General features: G+C 44.1%; 1 long non-coding RNA gene across 1 annotated transcript; it reads left to right on the plus strand.

The window, feature by feature from the left end:
- Nucleotides 1-3,724: 3,724 nt before the first annotated feature.
- Nucleotides 3,725-9,149, plus strand: LOC139025945 (uncharacterized). The gene is made up of 2 exons (XR_011477636.1): nucleotides 3,725-7,125; nucleotides 7,192-9,149. It is a non-coding gene; the product is annotated as an uncharacterized lncRNA (long non-coding RNA).
- The last annotated feature ends 1,514 nt before the right edge of the window (nucleotides 9,150-10,663 follow it).

The raw sequence follows: 10,663 nt of genomic DNA on the forward strand, positions 1-10,663 counted from the left end.
ACAGTCAGTACCTCTCCACAGCAGAGATCTCTATTCCAGCAGTGTTGCTGTTGCCGAACTTGAAGGTGATGAGTTCTGGTGGTTTTTTCTTTGGAGGTGATCTTGACCACGCTGTTGAGGATCTCTCTCGTTTCCCCCCCCCTCTTCCTGACGCCTTTGATAGGGCTCTTGGATGTAGCGCGTTTGTTGTTGTTGAGAGAGACCTCAACAAGCGTGGTCAAGATCACCTCCAAGAAAAAAACCCCAGAACTCTCACTTCAGTTCGGGCAACAGCAACACCTGCTGGAATAGAGATCTCTGCTGTGAGAGGTACTGACTTATTGGGTTACTGCGCGGTCTCTCTGACTACACTGACTGACTGTATGGGTACTGGCTGTCTCTCTGACTAGACTAATGGACTGTATGGGTACTGGTGTCTCTGACTACACTAACTGACGGTATGTGGTACTGGTTGTCTCTCTGATACACTAACGGACTGTATGGGTATGGTTTGTCGCTCTGGACTCGACTAACTGACTGGTATGGGGTTACTGGCTGTCTCTCTACTAACACTAACTGACTGTATGGGTATGCGGCTGTCTCTGAGAAGACTCACTAAACGGACTGTATGGGGTACTGGGCTGTCTCTCTGACTACACTAACTGACTGTATAACGGGGTACTGGCTGTTCTCTCCTGATACACTAACTGACTGTAGTGGGTACTGGCCTGTCTCTGACTAGACTACACTAACTGACTGTATGGGTACTGGCTGTTCTCTCTGACTCACTACTGACGGTATGGGTACTGGCTGTCTCTGGACTAGACTACACTAACTGACTGTATGGGTACTGGCTGTCCTCTGATGTTACTAGACTACACTAACTGACTGTTATGGGTACTGGCTGTCTCTGACTAGACTACCACTAAACTGACTGTATTGGGTACTGGCTGATCTCCTCGGATACACTAACTGATGTTATGGGTACTGGCTGTCTCTCTGACTACACAAAAACTGACTGTATGGTTGTACTGGCTGTCTCTTGGTTCCTAGACTACACTAACTGACTGTATGTGTAACTGCTGTCTCTTGTTTCACTAGAACAACACTAACTGACTGTATGGTACTGGCTGTCTCTGTTTATAGACGACACTACTGGACTGTATGGGTACTGGCTGTCTCTGTTTACTAGCTTGTACACTAACTGGACTGTAATGGTACGGCTGTCTCTGTTTTACTAGACACACTAACTGACTGTGGGTGACTGGCTGTCTCTGTTGTACTAGATACTACACTAAACGACTGATATGGGTACTGGCTGTCTCTGACTAGACTACACTAACTGACTGTATGAGGTTACTGCTGTCTCTCTGCACTACACTACTGACTCGTATTGGGTTACTGGCTGTCTCTCTGACTACACTGAACTGACTGTATGGGTACTGGCTGTCTCTGCTGACTACACTAACTGACTGTATGGTACTGTCTGTTCTCTCTGACTACACTAACTGACTGTAGTGGGTTTAATGGCTGTTCTTCTGTTGACTAGACAACAACTAATGACTGTATGTGTACTGGCTGTCTCTGTTTACTAGACAACCACTAACTGACTGTATGGGTACTGGCTGTCTCTGACTACACTTAACTGACTAGTATGGGTACTGGCGTGTCTCTGATTTACTAGACTACACTAACCTGACTGTATGGGTAATGGTTGGTCTCTGTTACTAGACACACCTAAACTGACTGTTATGGGTACTGGCTGTCTCTCTGACTACACTAACTGACTGTATGGGTACTGGCTGTCTTGTTTACTAGACTACACTAACTGACTGTATTGGGTACGTGGCTGTCTCTGTATTACTAGACTACACTAACTGAACTGTATGGTGTACTGGCTGTGTCTCTGGTTTACTAGACTACCACTAACTGACTGTATGGGTAATGGGCTGTTCTCTCTGACTACACTAATGACTGTATGGGTACTGGCTGTCTCATGTTACTAGGACTACACTAACTGACTGTATGGGTACTGGCTGTCTCTGTTTACTAGACTACACTAACTGACTTGTATGGGTACTGGCTTGTCTCTCTGCTACACTAAATGACTGTATGGGTAATGGCTGGTCTCTGTTACTAGACGTACACTAACATGACTGTATGGGGTACTGGCTGTCTCTCGGACTACACTAACTGACTGTATGTGTCTGGCTGTCTCTGTTTACTAGACTAACACTAACTGACTGTATGGGTACTGGCTGTCTCTGTTTTACTAGACTACACTAACTGACTGTATGGTACTGGGCTGTCTCTGGAAGACTAGATTTTTTAACACCGATACCGATTTATTGATTGACCCAAAAAAAGCCGGGGGCCGATTGATCGGCGCCGTTAATTTTTTTTTTAACAATCATAATAATAAAAAGGAAAAGAAAAATAAATGTATTTTGGAATAAGGGACAATTACAACAATACTGAATGAACACTTATTTTACCGTTAATAATACATCAATAAAGTCAATTTAGCATCAAATAAATAATGAAACATAACATCAGTATAACAGTCCTCTGCACTGCAGTCTGACAGTCCCCTCTCTCGCTGTTCTGCAGGTATTCTGAATCCCCAACGGGGTGGACGCCACCAAAGGCCATAAAACGCAGATCATGAAGGTTCTGGTGCCCCCATGAGAGTTCCTAGAGACAGGACGGGTATACATTGGAGGCGGGAGGGTGAACGTCTGTCAGCTGAGGGCCGGGGGTGAGAACGTCTGTCAGCTGAGGGCCGGGAGGGAGACGTCTGTTCAAGCTGAGGGCCGGGAGGGGAGAGTCTGTCAGCTGAGGCTGGGAGGGGAGAGTCTGTGTGTCTGTCAGCTGAGGCGCGGATTGCTCTCTATTGATATTCTCTCTCCCTTTCTCTCTGTCCTCCTCTCTTCCCAGCAGGACAGGACAGATCCTGGTGTTGACTGACTTGTTACCCCTCCCTGTCTGTCGGCTGAGGGCCTGTTAACCCCTCCCTGTCTGTCGGGCTTGGGGTGTCGTCTCCTCCCTGGTTGCTGAGGACCTTGAGAAGCATGATGACTGAACTGGATGGGCCCAACAGCACCTATTCAATATATAGTCCGTTCGGCTTGGTCGAAGTAGTTGGCACTATATGAGGGAATAAGGCTCTGGTCTAAAAGTATGTGACTATATAGGGAATTGGCTCTGGTCTATATTAGTGCACTAATATAGGAAAAAGGGTTCATCTGGGACGCATCTGTGACTGATGCTCCTATTCACACCCTGGTGTCCTCATCCTGTTCTGACATTACATGGGTTACACCCTCCATTATTCCTGGGTCTCCTCATCCTGTCTGAACAAACATGGGGTACACCCTCCATTATCCTGGTTCTCTCATCCTGTCGGACAAAACATGGGGTACACCCCCATTATCCTGGTCTCCCATCCCTGTCTGACAAACAGGGGTTCACCCTTCCATTATCCTGGTCTCCTCATCCTGGTCTGACATAAAAAAAAAAAAAAAAAAACAAAAATGGTGGTACCACCTCCATATCCTGGTCTCCTCATCTGTTCTGAAACTGGGGTACACCTCCATTTATCCTGGTCTCCCTCATACTGTCTGACATACATTGGGTTACACCCCTCCATGATCCTGTCTCCTCATCCGTCTGACATTACATGGGGTTACACCTCCATTATCCTGGGTCGCCTATCCTGTCTGACAGTGCATGGGGTACACCTCCATTATCCTGGTCTCCTCATCCTGTCTGACACATGGGTTACACCCTCCATTATCCTGGTCTCCTCATCCTGTCTGACATACAGTGCATTCGGAAACTATTCAGACCCCTTGACGTTTTCCACATTTTGTTAATTTACAGAATTACTCTAAAATGTATTATTTTTTCCCCTCATCAATCTGCACATAATACCCCATAATAACGAAGCAAAAACAGGTTTTAATAAATGTTAGCACATTTATTTAAAAAAATATAAAAAACTGAAATCACATTTACATAATTATTCAGTCCCTTTACTCTGTACTTTGTTGAAGCACCTTTGGCAGCGATTACAGCCTCAAGTCTTCTTGGGTATGATGCTACCAGCTTGGTACCCCTATTGTATGACTACAATCTTGGCACACCTGTATTTTGGGGAGTTTCTCCCGTTCTTCTCTGCAGATTCTCTCAAGCTCTGTCAGGTTGGATGGGGAGCGTCACTACACAGCAATTTTCAGATCTCTCCAGAGATGTTTGATCGGGTTCAAGTCCGTGCTCTGGATGGGAAAGTCATGGACATTCAGAGACTTGTCCCGAAGCCGCTCCTGTGTTGTCTTGGCTGTGTGCTTAGGGTCGTTGTCCTGTTGGAAGGTGAACCTTCGCCCCAGTCTGAGGTCCTGAGCGCTCTGGAGCAGGTTTTCATCAAGGATCTCTGTACTTTGCTCCGTTCATCAAGACCTCGATCCTTACTAGTCTCCCAGTCCCTGCCGCTGAAAAACATCCCCACAGCATGATGTTGCCACCATCGTGCATCACTGTAGGGATGGTGCCAGGTTTCCTCCAGACGAGACGCTTGGAATTCAGGCCAAAGAGTTCAATCTTTGTTTCATCAGACCAGAGAATCTTGTTTCTCACGGTCTGATAGTCTTTAGGTGCCTTTTGGCAAACTCCAAGCGATCTGTCATGTGCCTTTTACTGAGGAGTGGCTTCCGTCTGGCCACTCTACCATAAAGGCCTGATTGGCAGAATGCTGCAGAGATTGTTTTCCTTCTGGAAGGTTCTCCCATCTCCACAGAGGAACTCAGGAGCTCTTGGGTTCTTGGTCACCTCCCTGACAAAGGTCCTTCTCCCCAGATTGCTTAGTTTGGCTGGGTGGCCAGCTGTAGGTAAAGTCTYGGTGGTTCCAAACTTCTTTCATTTAAGAATAATGGAGGTCACTGTGTTCTTGGGAACCTTCAATGCTGCAGAAATGTTTTGGTACCCTTCCCCAGATCTGTGCCTCGACACAATCCTGTCTCAGAGCTCAACAGACAATTCCTTTGACCTCATGGCTTGGTTTTCACTCTGACATGCACTGTCAACTGTAGGACCTTATATAGACAGGTTTATGCCTTTCCAAATAATGTCCAATCAATTGAATTTACCACAGGTGGACWCTAATCAAGTTGTAGAAACATCTCAAGGATGATCAATGGAAACAGGATGCACCTGAGCTCAGTTTTGAGTCTYATAGCAAAGGGTCTGAATACTGATGTAAATAAGGTATTTCTGTTTTTATTTTGAATACATTTGCAACAATTTCTAAAAACCTGTTTAGGGTTGTCATTCTGGGGTATTGTGGGTAGATTTCTGAGGAAGAAAATGTATCTCTTCCATGTTTTTGAATAAGGCTTTAACGTAACAACATGTGGAGAAGGTCAAAGGGTCTGAATTATTTCTGAATGCACTGTACCTGGGTTATGTTGGATTCATTTTTATTTGTTTTGAAAAGATACATGATTTGCTTTTTGGAGTTTTTGAGTCTTACTTTCGGTTTTGTACGCCAGCTTCAAACAGCTGAACTTATAATATGTTTGGTTATGGAAAATATATATTTCACAGCTGTTTAGATGGTACAATGATTCTCTGCACAATTACTGCTTGTTTTGTCACAAAACTGAAATTAGGCAAACTATTAGAATTTTAGGAACCAGGAAATGGCGCAGCAATTTCTGAGTATTGTACCTTTTAAATTAGACTGTTGGTTTTTCAATGGCGAAATACACAAGGCAATATAATGAGAGATTTACTGGCTGTGGAGACAGCTCCATCCAAGTCAGACAGCACAAGCCATTTCAATGTTGTTTATATATATATAACACATACATACTTCACAAGTATTGTTGTTCAGAGTAAGAGCCCTCAAGTCTTAAATGAGCCCATTCATTGACCAGGGACCAGTGGCATTTAGTCAAATGATGTCATTCATTAACCCTTAATTTAAGCAATGATCATTCAATTTTTTTTCGTTTTTTTTTAAGTCATATACTGCAATCAGAAATGTACATCCTCTCTATATGACAGAGTGGAACTATACATACAGGTACAGTCACSAACACTATATATAACTGTCCTCTAGATACCTGTCCACTAGTTACACTATATATATACAAAAGTATGTGGACATTCTTCTAATTAGTGGATTCACCTATTTCAGCCACACCCAGTGGTAACCGGTGTATGAAATCGAGCACACAGCCATGCAATCTCCATAGACAAACATTGGCAGGAGAATGGCCTTACTGAAGAGCTCAGTGACTTTAACGTGGCACCGTCATAGGATGCTACCTTTCCAACAAGTAGCGTGTAACAATAGTCTGTCCTTGGTTGCAACACTCACTACCTAGTTCCAATCTGCCTCTGGAAGCAACTTCAGCACAAGAACTGTTCGTCAGGAGCTTCATGAAATGGGTTTCCATGGCCGAGCAGCCGCACACAAGCCTAAGATCACCATGCGTAACGCCAAGCGTTGGCTGGAGTGGTGTAAAGCTCACCGCCATTGGACTCTATAGCAGTGGAAACGCATTCTCTGGAGTGATGAATCACGCTTCACCATCTGGCAGTCTGACAGACGAATATGGGTTTGGCGGATGCCAGCAGAACGCTACTTGCCCCAATGCATAGTGTCAACTGTAAAGTTTGGTGGAGGAGGAATAATGGTCTGGGGCTGTTTTTCATGGTTCGGGCCCCTTAGTTCCAGTGAAGGGAAATCTTAACGCTACAGCATTCAATAACATTCTAGACGATGCTGTGCTTCCAACTTTGTGGCAACAGTTTGGGGAAGGACCTTTCCTGTTTCAGGAAACTTGACTGGTCTGCACAGAGCCTTGACCTCAACCCGATCGAACACCTTTGGTATGAATTGGAACACCGACTGCGAGCCAGGCCTAATCGCCCAAAATCAGTGCCCGACCTCACTAATGCGCTCGTGGCTGAATGGAAGCAAGTCCCCACAGGAATGTTCCAACATCTAGTTGAAAGCCTTCCCAGAAGAGTGGAGGCTGTTATAGAAGCAAAGGGGGGACCAACTCCATTTAGTGCCCATGATTTTGGAATGAGAAGATCGTGGCGCGGGTGTCCACATACTATTAGAAGATCGTGGCGCGGGTGTCCACATACTATTAGAAGATCGTGGCGCAGGTGTCCACATACTATTAGAAGATCGTGGCGCAGGTGTCCACATACTATTGGCCATGTTGTGTATCTACCTGGCAGTCTGGTAGCCCCTTTTTACTGAATGATCTTCTGTGATGTCATCTGACAACTGTTTGTAGATACTTTGTCTTTGAGAAAGTTGTATTTTTTCAGCACACAGCCTTAAATAGTCATTAGGATGTTTATCAATATTTAATGTATTCTAAACAAAAATATTATTGCAACATGCAACAATCTCAACGATTTTACTGAGTTACAGTTCATATAAGGAAATCAGTCAATTTAAATAAATTAGGCCCTAATCTATGGATTTCACATGACTGGGCAGGGGTGCAGGCATGGGTGGTCCTGGGAGGGCACAGCCAATTAGAATTTCCTCACTCAAGGGTATTATTACAGACATAAATACTCCTCAGTTTCATCAGCTGTCCGGGTGGCTGGTCTCAGACGATCCCGCAGGTGAAGAGGCCGGATGTGGAAATCCTGGGCTGGTGTGGTTACGCGTGGTCTGCGGTTGTTGGACGTACTGCCAAATTCTCTAAAACGACGTTGGAGGTGGTTTATGGTTGAGAAATTAACATTAAATTATCTGGCAACAGCTCTGGTGRACATTCCTGCAGTCAGCATGCGAATTGCAAGCTCCCTCAACTTGAGAYATCTGTGGCATTGTGTTGTGACACAACTGCACATTTTAGTGGCCTTTTATTGTCCCCAGCACAAGGTGCACTTGTGTAATGATCCTGCTGTTTTATCAGCTTCTTGCCACACCTGTCAGGTGGATGGATTATCTTGGCAAAGGAGGAATGCTCACTAACAGGCATGTAAACAAATGTGTACACAACATTTGAGAGAAATAAGGGTTTAGTGCGTATGGAACATTTCTGGGATCTTTTATTTCAGCTCATTAAACATGGGAACAACACTTTACATATTGCGTTTATATTTGTGTTCGGTATATAAACGTACTCCTCCATATCAATGGGTTCCCGGTCACAGATTAAACCTGATCTGGAATAAAAGCATATTTCAATTTAGATTCTCCATTGAAATAGATTCTCCATCGAAATAGATTCTCCATTGTGAATGATTTATAGTTCTGGACTAGGCTTTATTTATCTCTGAACCTGCCCATGTTATATCCAGAAGGTTAGGACAGGGTGATGTTTAACCTGTTGAAAGACTTATCTGTTTCAGACCAGCCTCCACTGAGAGTCTCCTGTTTCTTTATAAATGTTTTACAGTTTAGTAAAGTGTTTCTGAAAGACACTGTCTGTCCTCTGCTTTTATGTTCATCCTGTCCAACACTAGACTCGTCTCTTGTGTAAGGAAAGCTATATAATATGCATTAGTGGGGGGGGGGGGGGGTGGATTCACTAGGAACCAAAAGAACCAAACACCACAAATGGTGAGGGCCCTAACTGAATTGTCAAATAAGAAACTTGTATTTGTTGCTAAATGTTTTCCATTGCAAAACGTTTTTGCTACAGTGTGCACAAATTAATACACCCCTGGTTTGGTTCATAATTCTGGCAGGTATTCTGAGATGGGATATTTTCATGATTGAATCTTCAGGATCAGTAACATTAAAATTTGAAACTGAACTAACCCTGGATAACTGGTCTTCATTTAGCTGTACTCCATACATCTTTTTAGCTTCTGCTAAATGTAGTGTTTATAATAAACCTGCGTCCCAAATGACACCCTGTTACCATTTATAATGCACTACTTTTGAACAGGGACCATCGCCGATATTGTTTTGATACGTTATCATATAATCCTCATACGTTATGGGTGAAGCAGGTAGGTTAAGGTTGATGCTACAGGAAGATGCAGCAAAGATTTTCAATTAGTCTTTACCAAAATAGTCTTGCTTTTTAAAAATCCTTGTACATTTTCTTCTGTTAATTAATTGCACCTTAGTACAGGTATACTGTTGTTTTCTGTAACCATTTGTTTTAATAAATTTGTCAAATGAAGTGAACTTCAACTGTGATTTTCATTGCCAAATATTATAATCTAGATTATACAATCAGTTACTGTTCTCACAAATGTTGGGGGGAGGAATAAAAACACCACGTGTGTAAATCTAAAATATGTATTTTAAAGCCTGGTGCCTAGCCTAGGGAACTACAACTCCCAAGGACCCACAGTGACCCTGAGAACACGTCCATGGTGGATTTCAAATTAAAATATGACTGAAACCCTTTACAGCTAGTTATTAGTATAATTATATAATTACTTGTAAATGAAACAAAATGTTTTACATGCCAGCTTTTACGTCGATTGTCATTGCGTCCTGGAATGTATGGAACCGGCTATTCACTYGTGTACCYCGGCGACCGGCTCGTACATAAATATCCTCCATTCAAAGGGGGATACCTAGTCAGTTGTACAACTGAATGCATTCAAYTGAAATGTGTCTTCCGCATTTAACCCAACCCCTCTGAATCAGAGAGGTGCTGCCTTACTCGACGTCCCCGGCACCCGGGGTACAGCGGGTTAACTGCCTTGTTCAGGGGCAGAACGACACAGTTTTACCTTGTCAGCTCAGGGATTCGATCCTGCAACCTTTCGGTTACTGGCCCAACGCTCCTACCCGCCAGCCTACCTGCTGCAAGGACGTCGATTACTTCCTCCCTAACTAGGTTTAATGCCGCTAAAAAGTACTGTCTTAATAAAACAAACATTTCCACCACTACGCTAGAGGGGCTAATGCTACTTCCTGATGTTGCACACGGCGGTCAGACGGGCAAAAAACACATCGCTGCAACCTGATTGTCTGAACAGTGTATTTTATTAACCTACTCATGTCCATAAGGGTATTTCTATAGATTTTTAAGGTTCGTATGAATGTCCTGCTTAATATGTTCCTGTCATCATCACAAATCAACTGCATTATTCTTCAAGTGCACTTCAAACGGCACCCGAGTGGCGCACTGGTCCAAGGCACTGCATCGCAGTGTTGCGGCTATACACAGCATGGGGGTTCGATCCCAGGCTGTGTCACAACCGTCCGTGACCGGGAGTCCCATAGGGCAGCGCACAATTGGTCGTCCGGGTTAGAGGAGGTTTTGGCCGGTGGGGTTTTGGCTCATCGTGCTCTAGGGACTCCTTGTGGCGGACGGGCACTTGCAGGCTGACTTCGGTCATCAGTTGAACAGTCAGTTGAATCAGTCCTCCTACACATTGGTGCAGCTGGCTTCCGGGTTAAGCCAGCGGGTCACGTTTTGGAGGAAATATGACTCGACCTTCGCCTTTCCCGAGCCGGTTGGGGAGATGCAGCGATGAGACAAGATCGTAATCACGAAATTGGGGAGAAAAAGGGGGTAAAAAAAAAAAAAAACTTCAACCAGTAAAAGGGCTATTTGGCTAGCTTTAGCCTATATCAATGAGCGTTAGCATTCTAGCTAACAACTGCTGCATCCAAAATAGTTATTTTGCAAAGATCACAACCAAATATAATCTTAGCGACTGTTCAAACAAGAATCAA

This window comes from Salvelinus sp. IW2-2015, unplaced genomic scaffold, assembly GCF_002910315.2.
Source record: "Salvelinus sp. IW2-2015 unplaced genomic scaffold, ASM291031v2 Un_scaffold3617, whole genome shotgun sequence".
NCBI lineage: Eukaryota > Metazoa > Chordata > Actinopteri > Salmoniformes > Salmonidae > Salvelinus > Salvelinus sp. IW2-2015.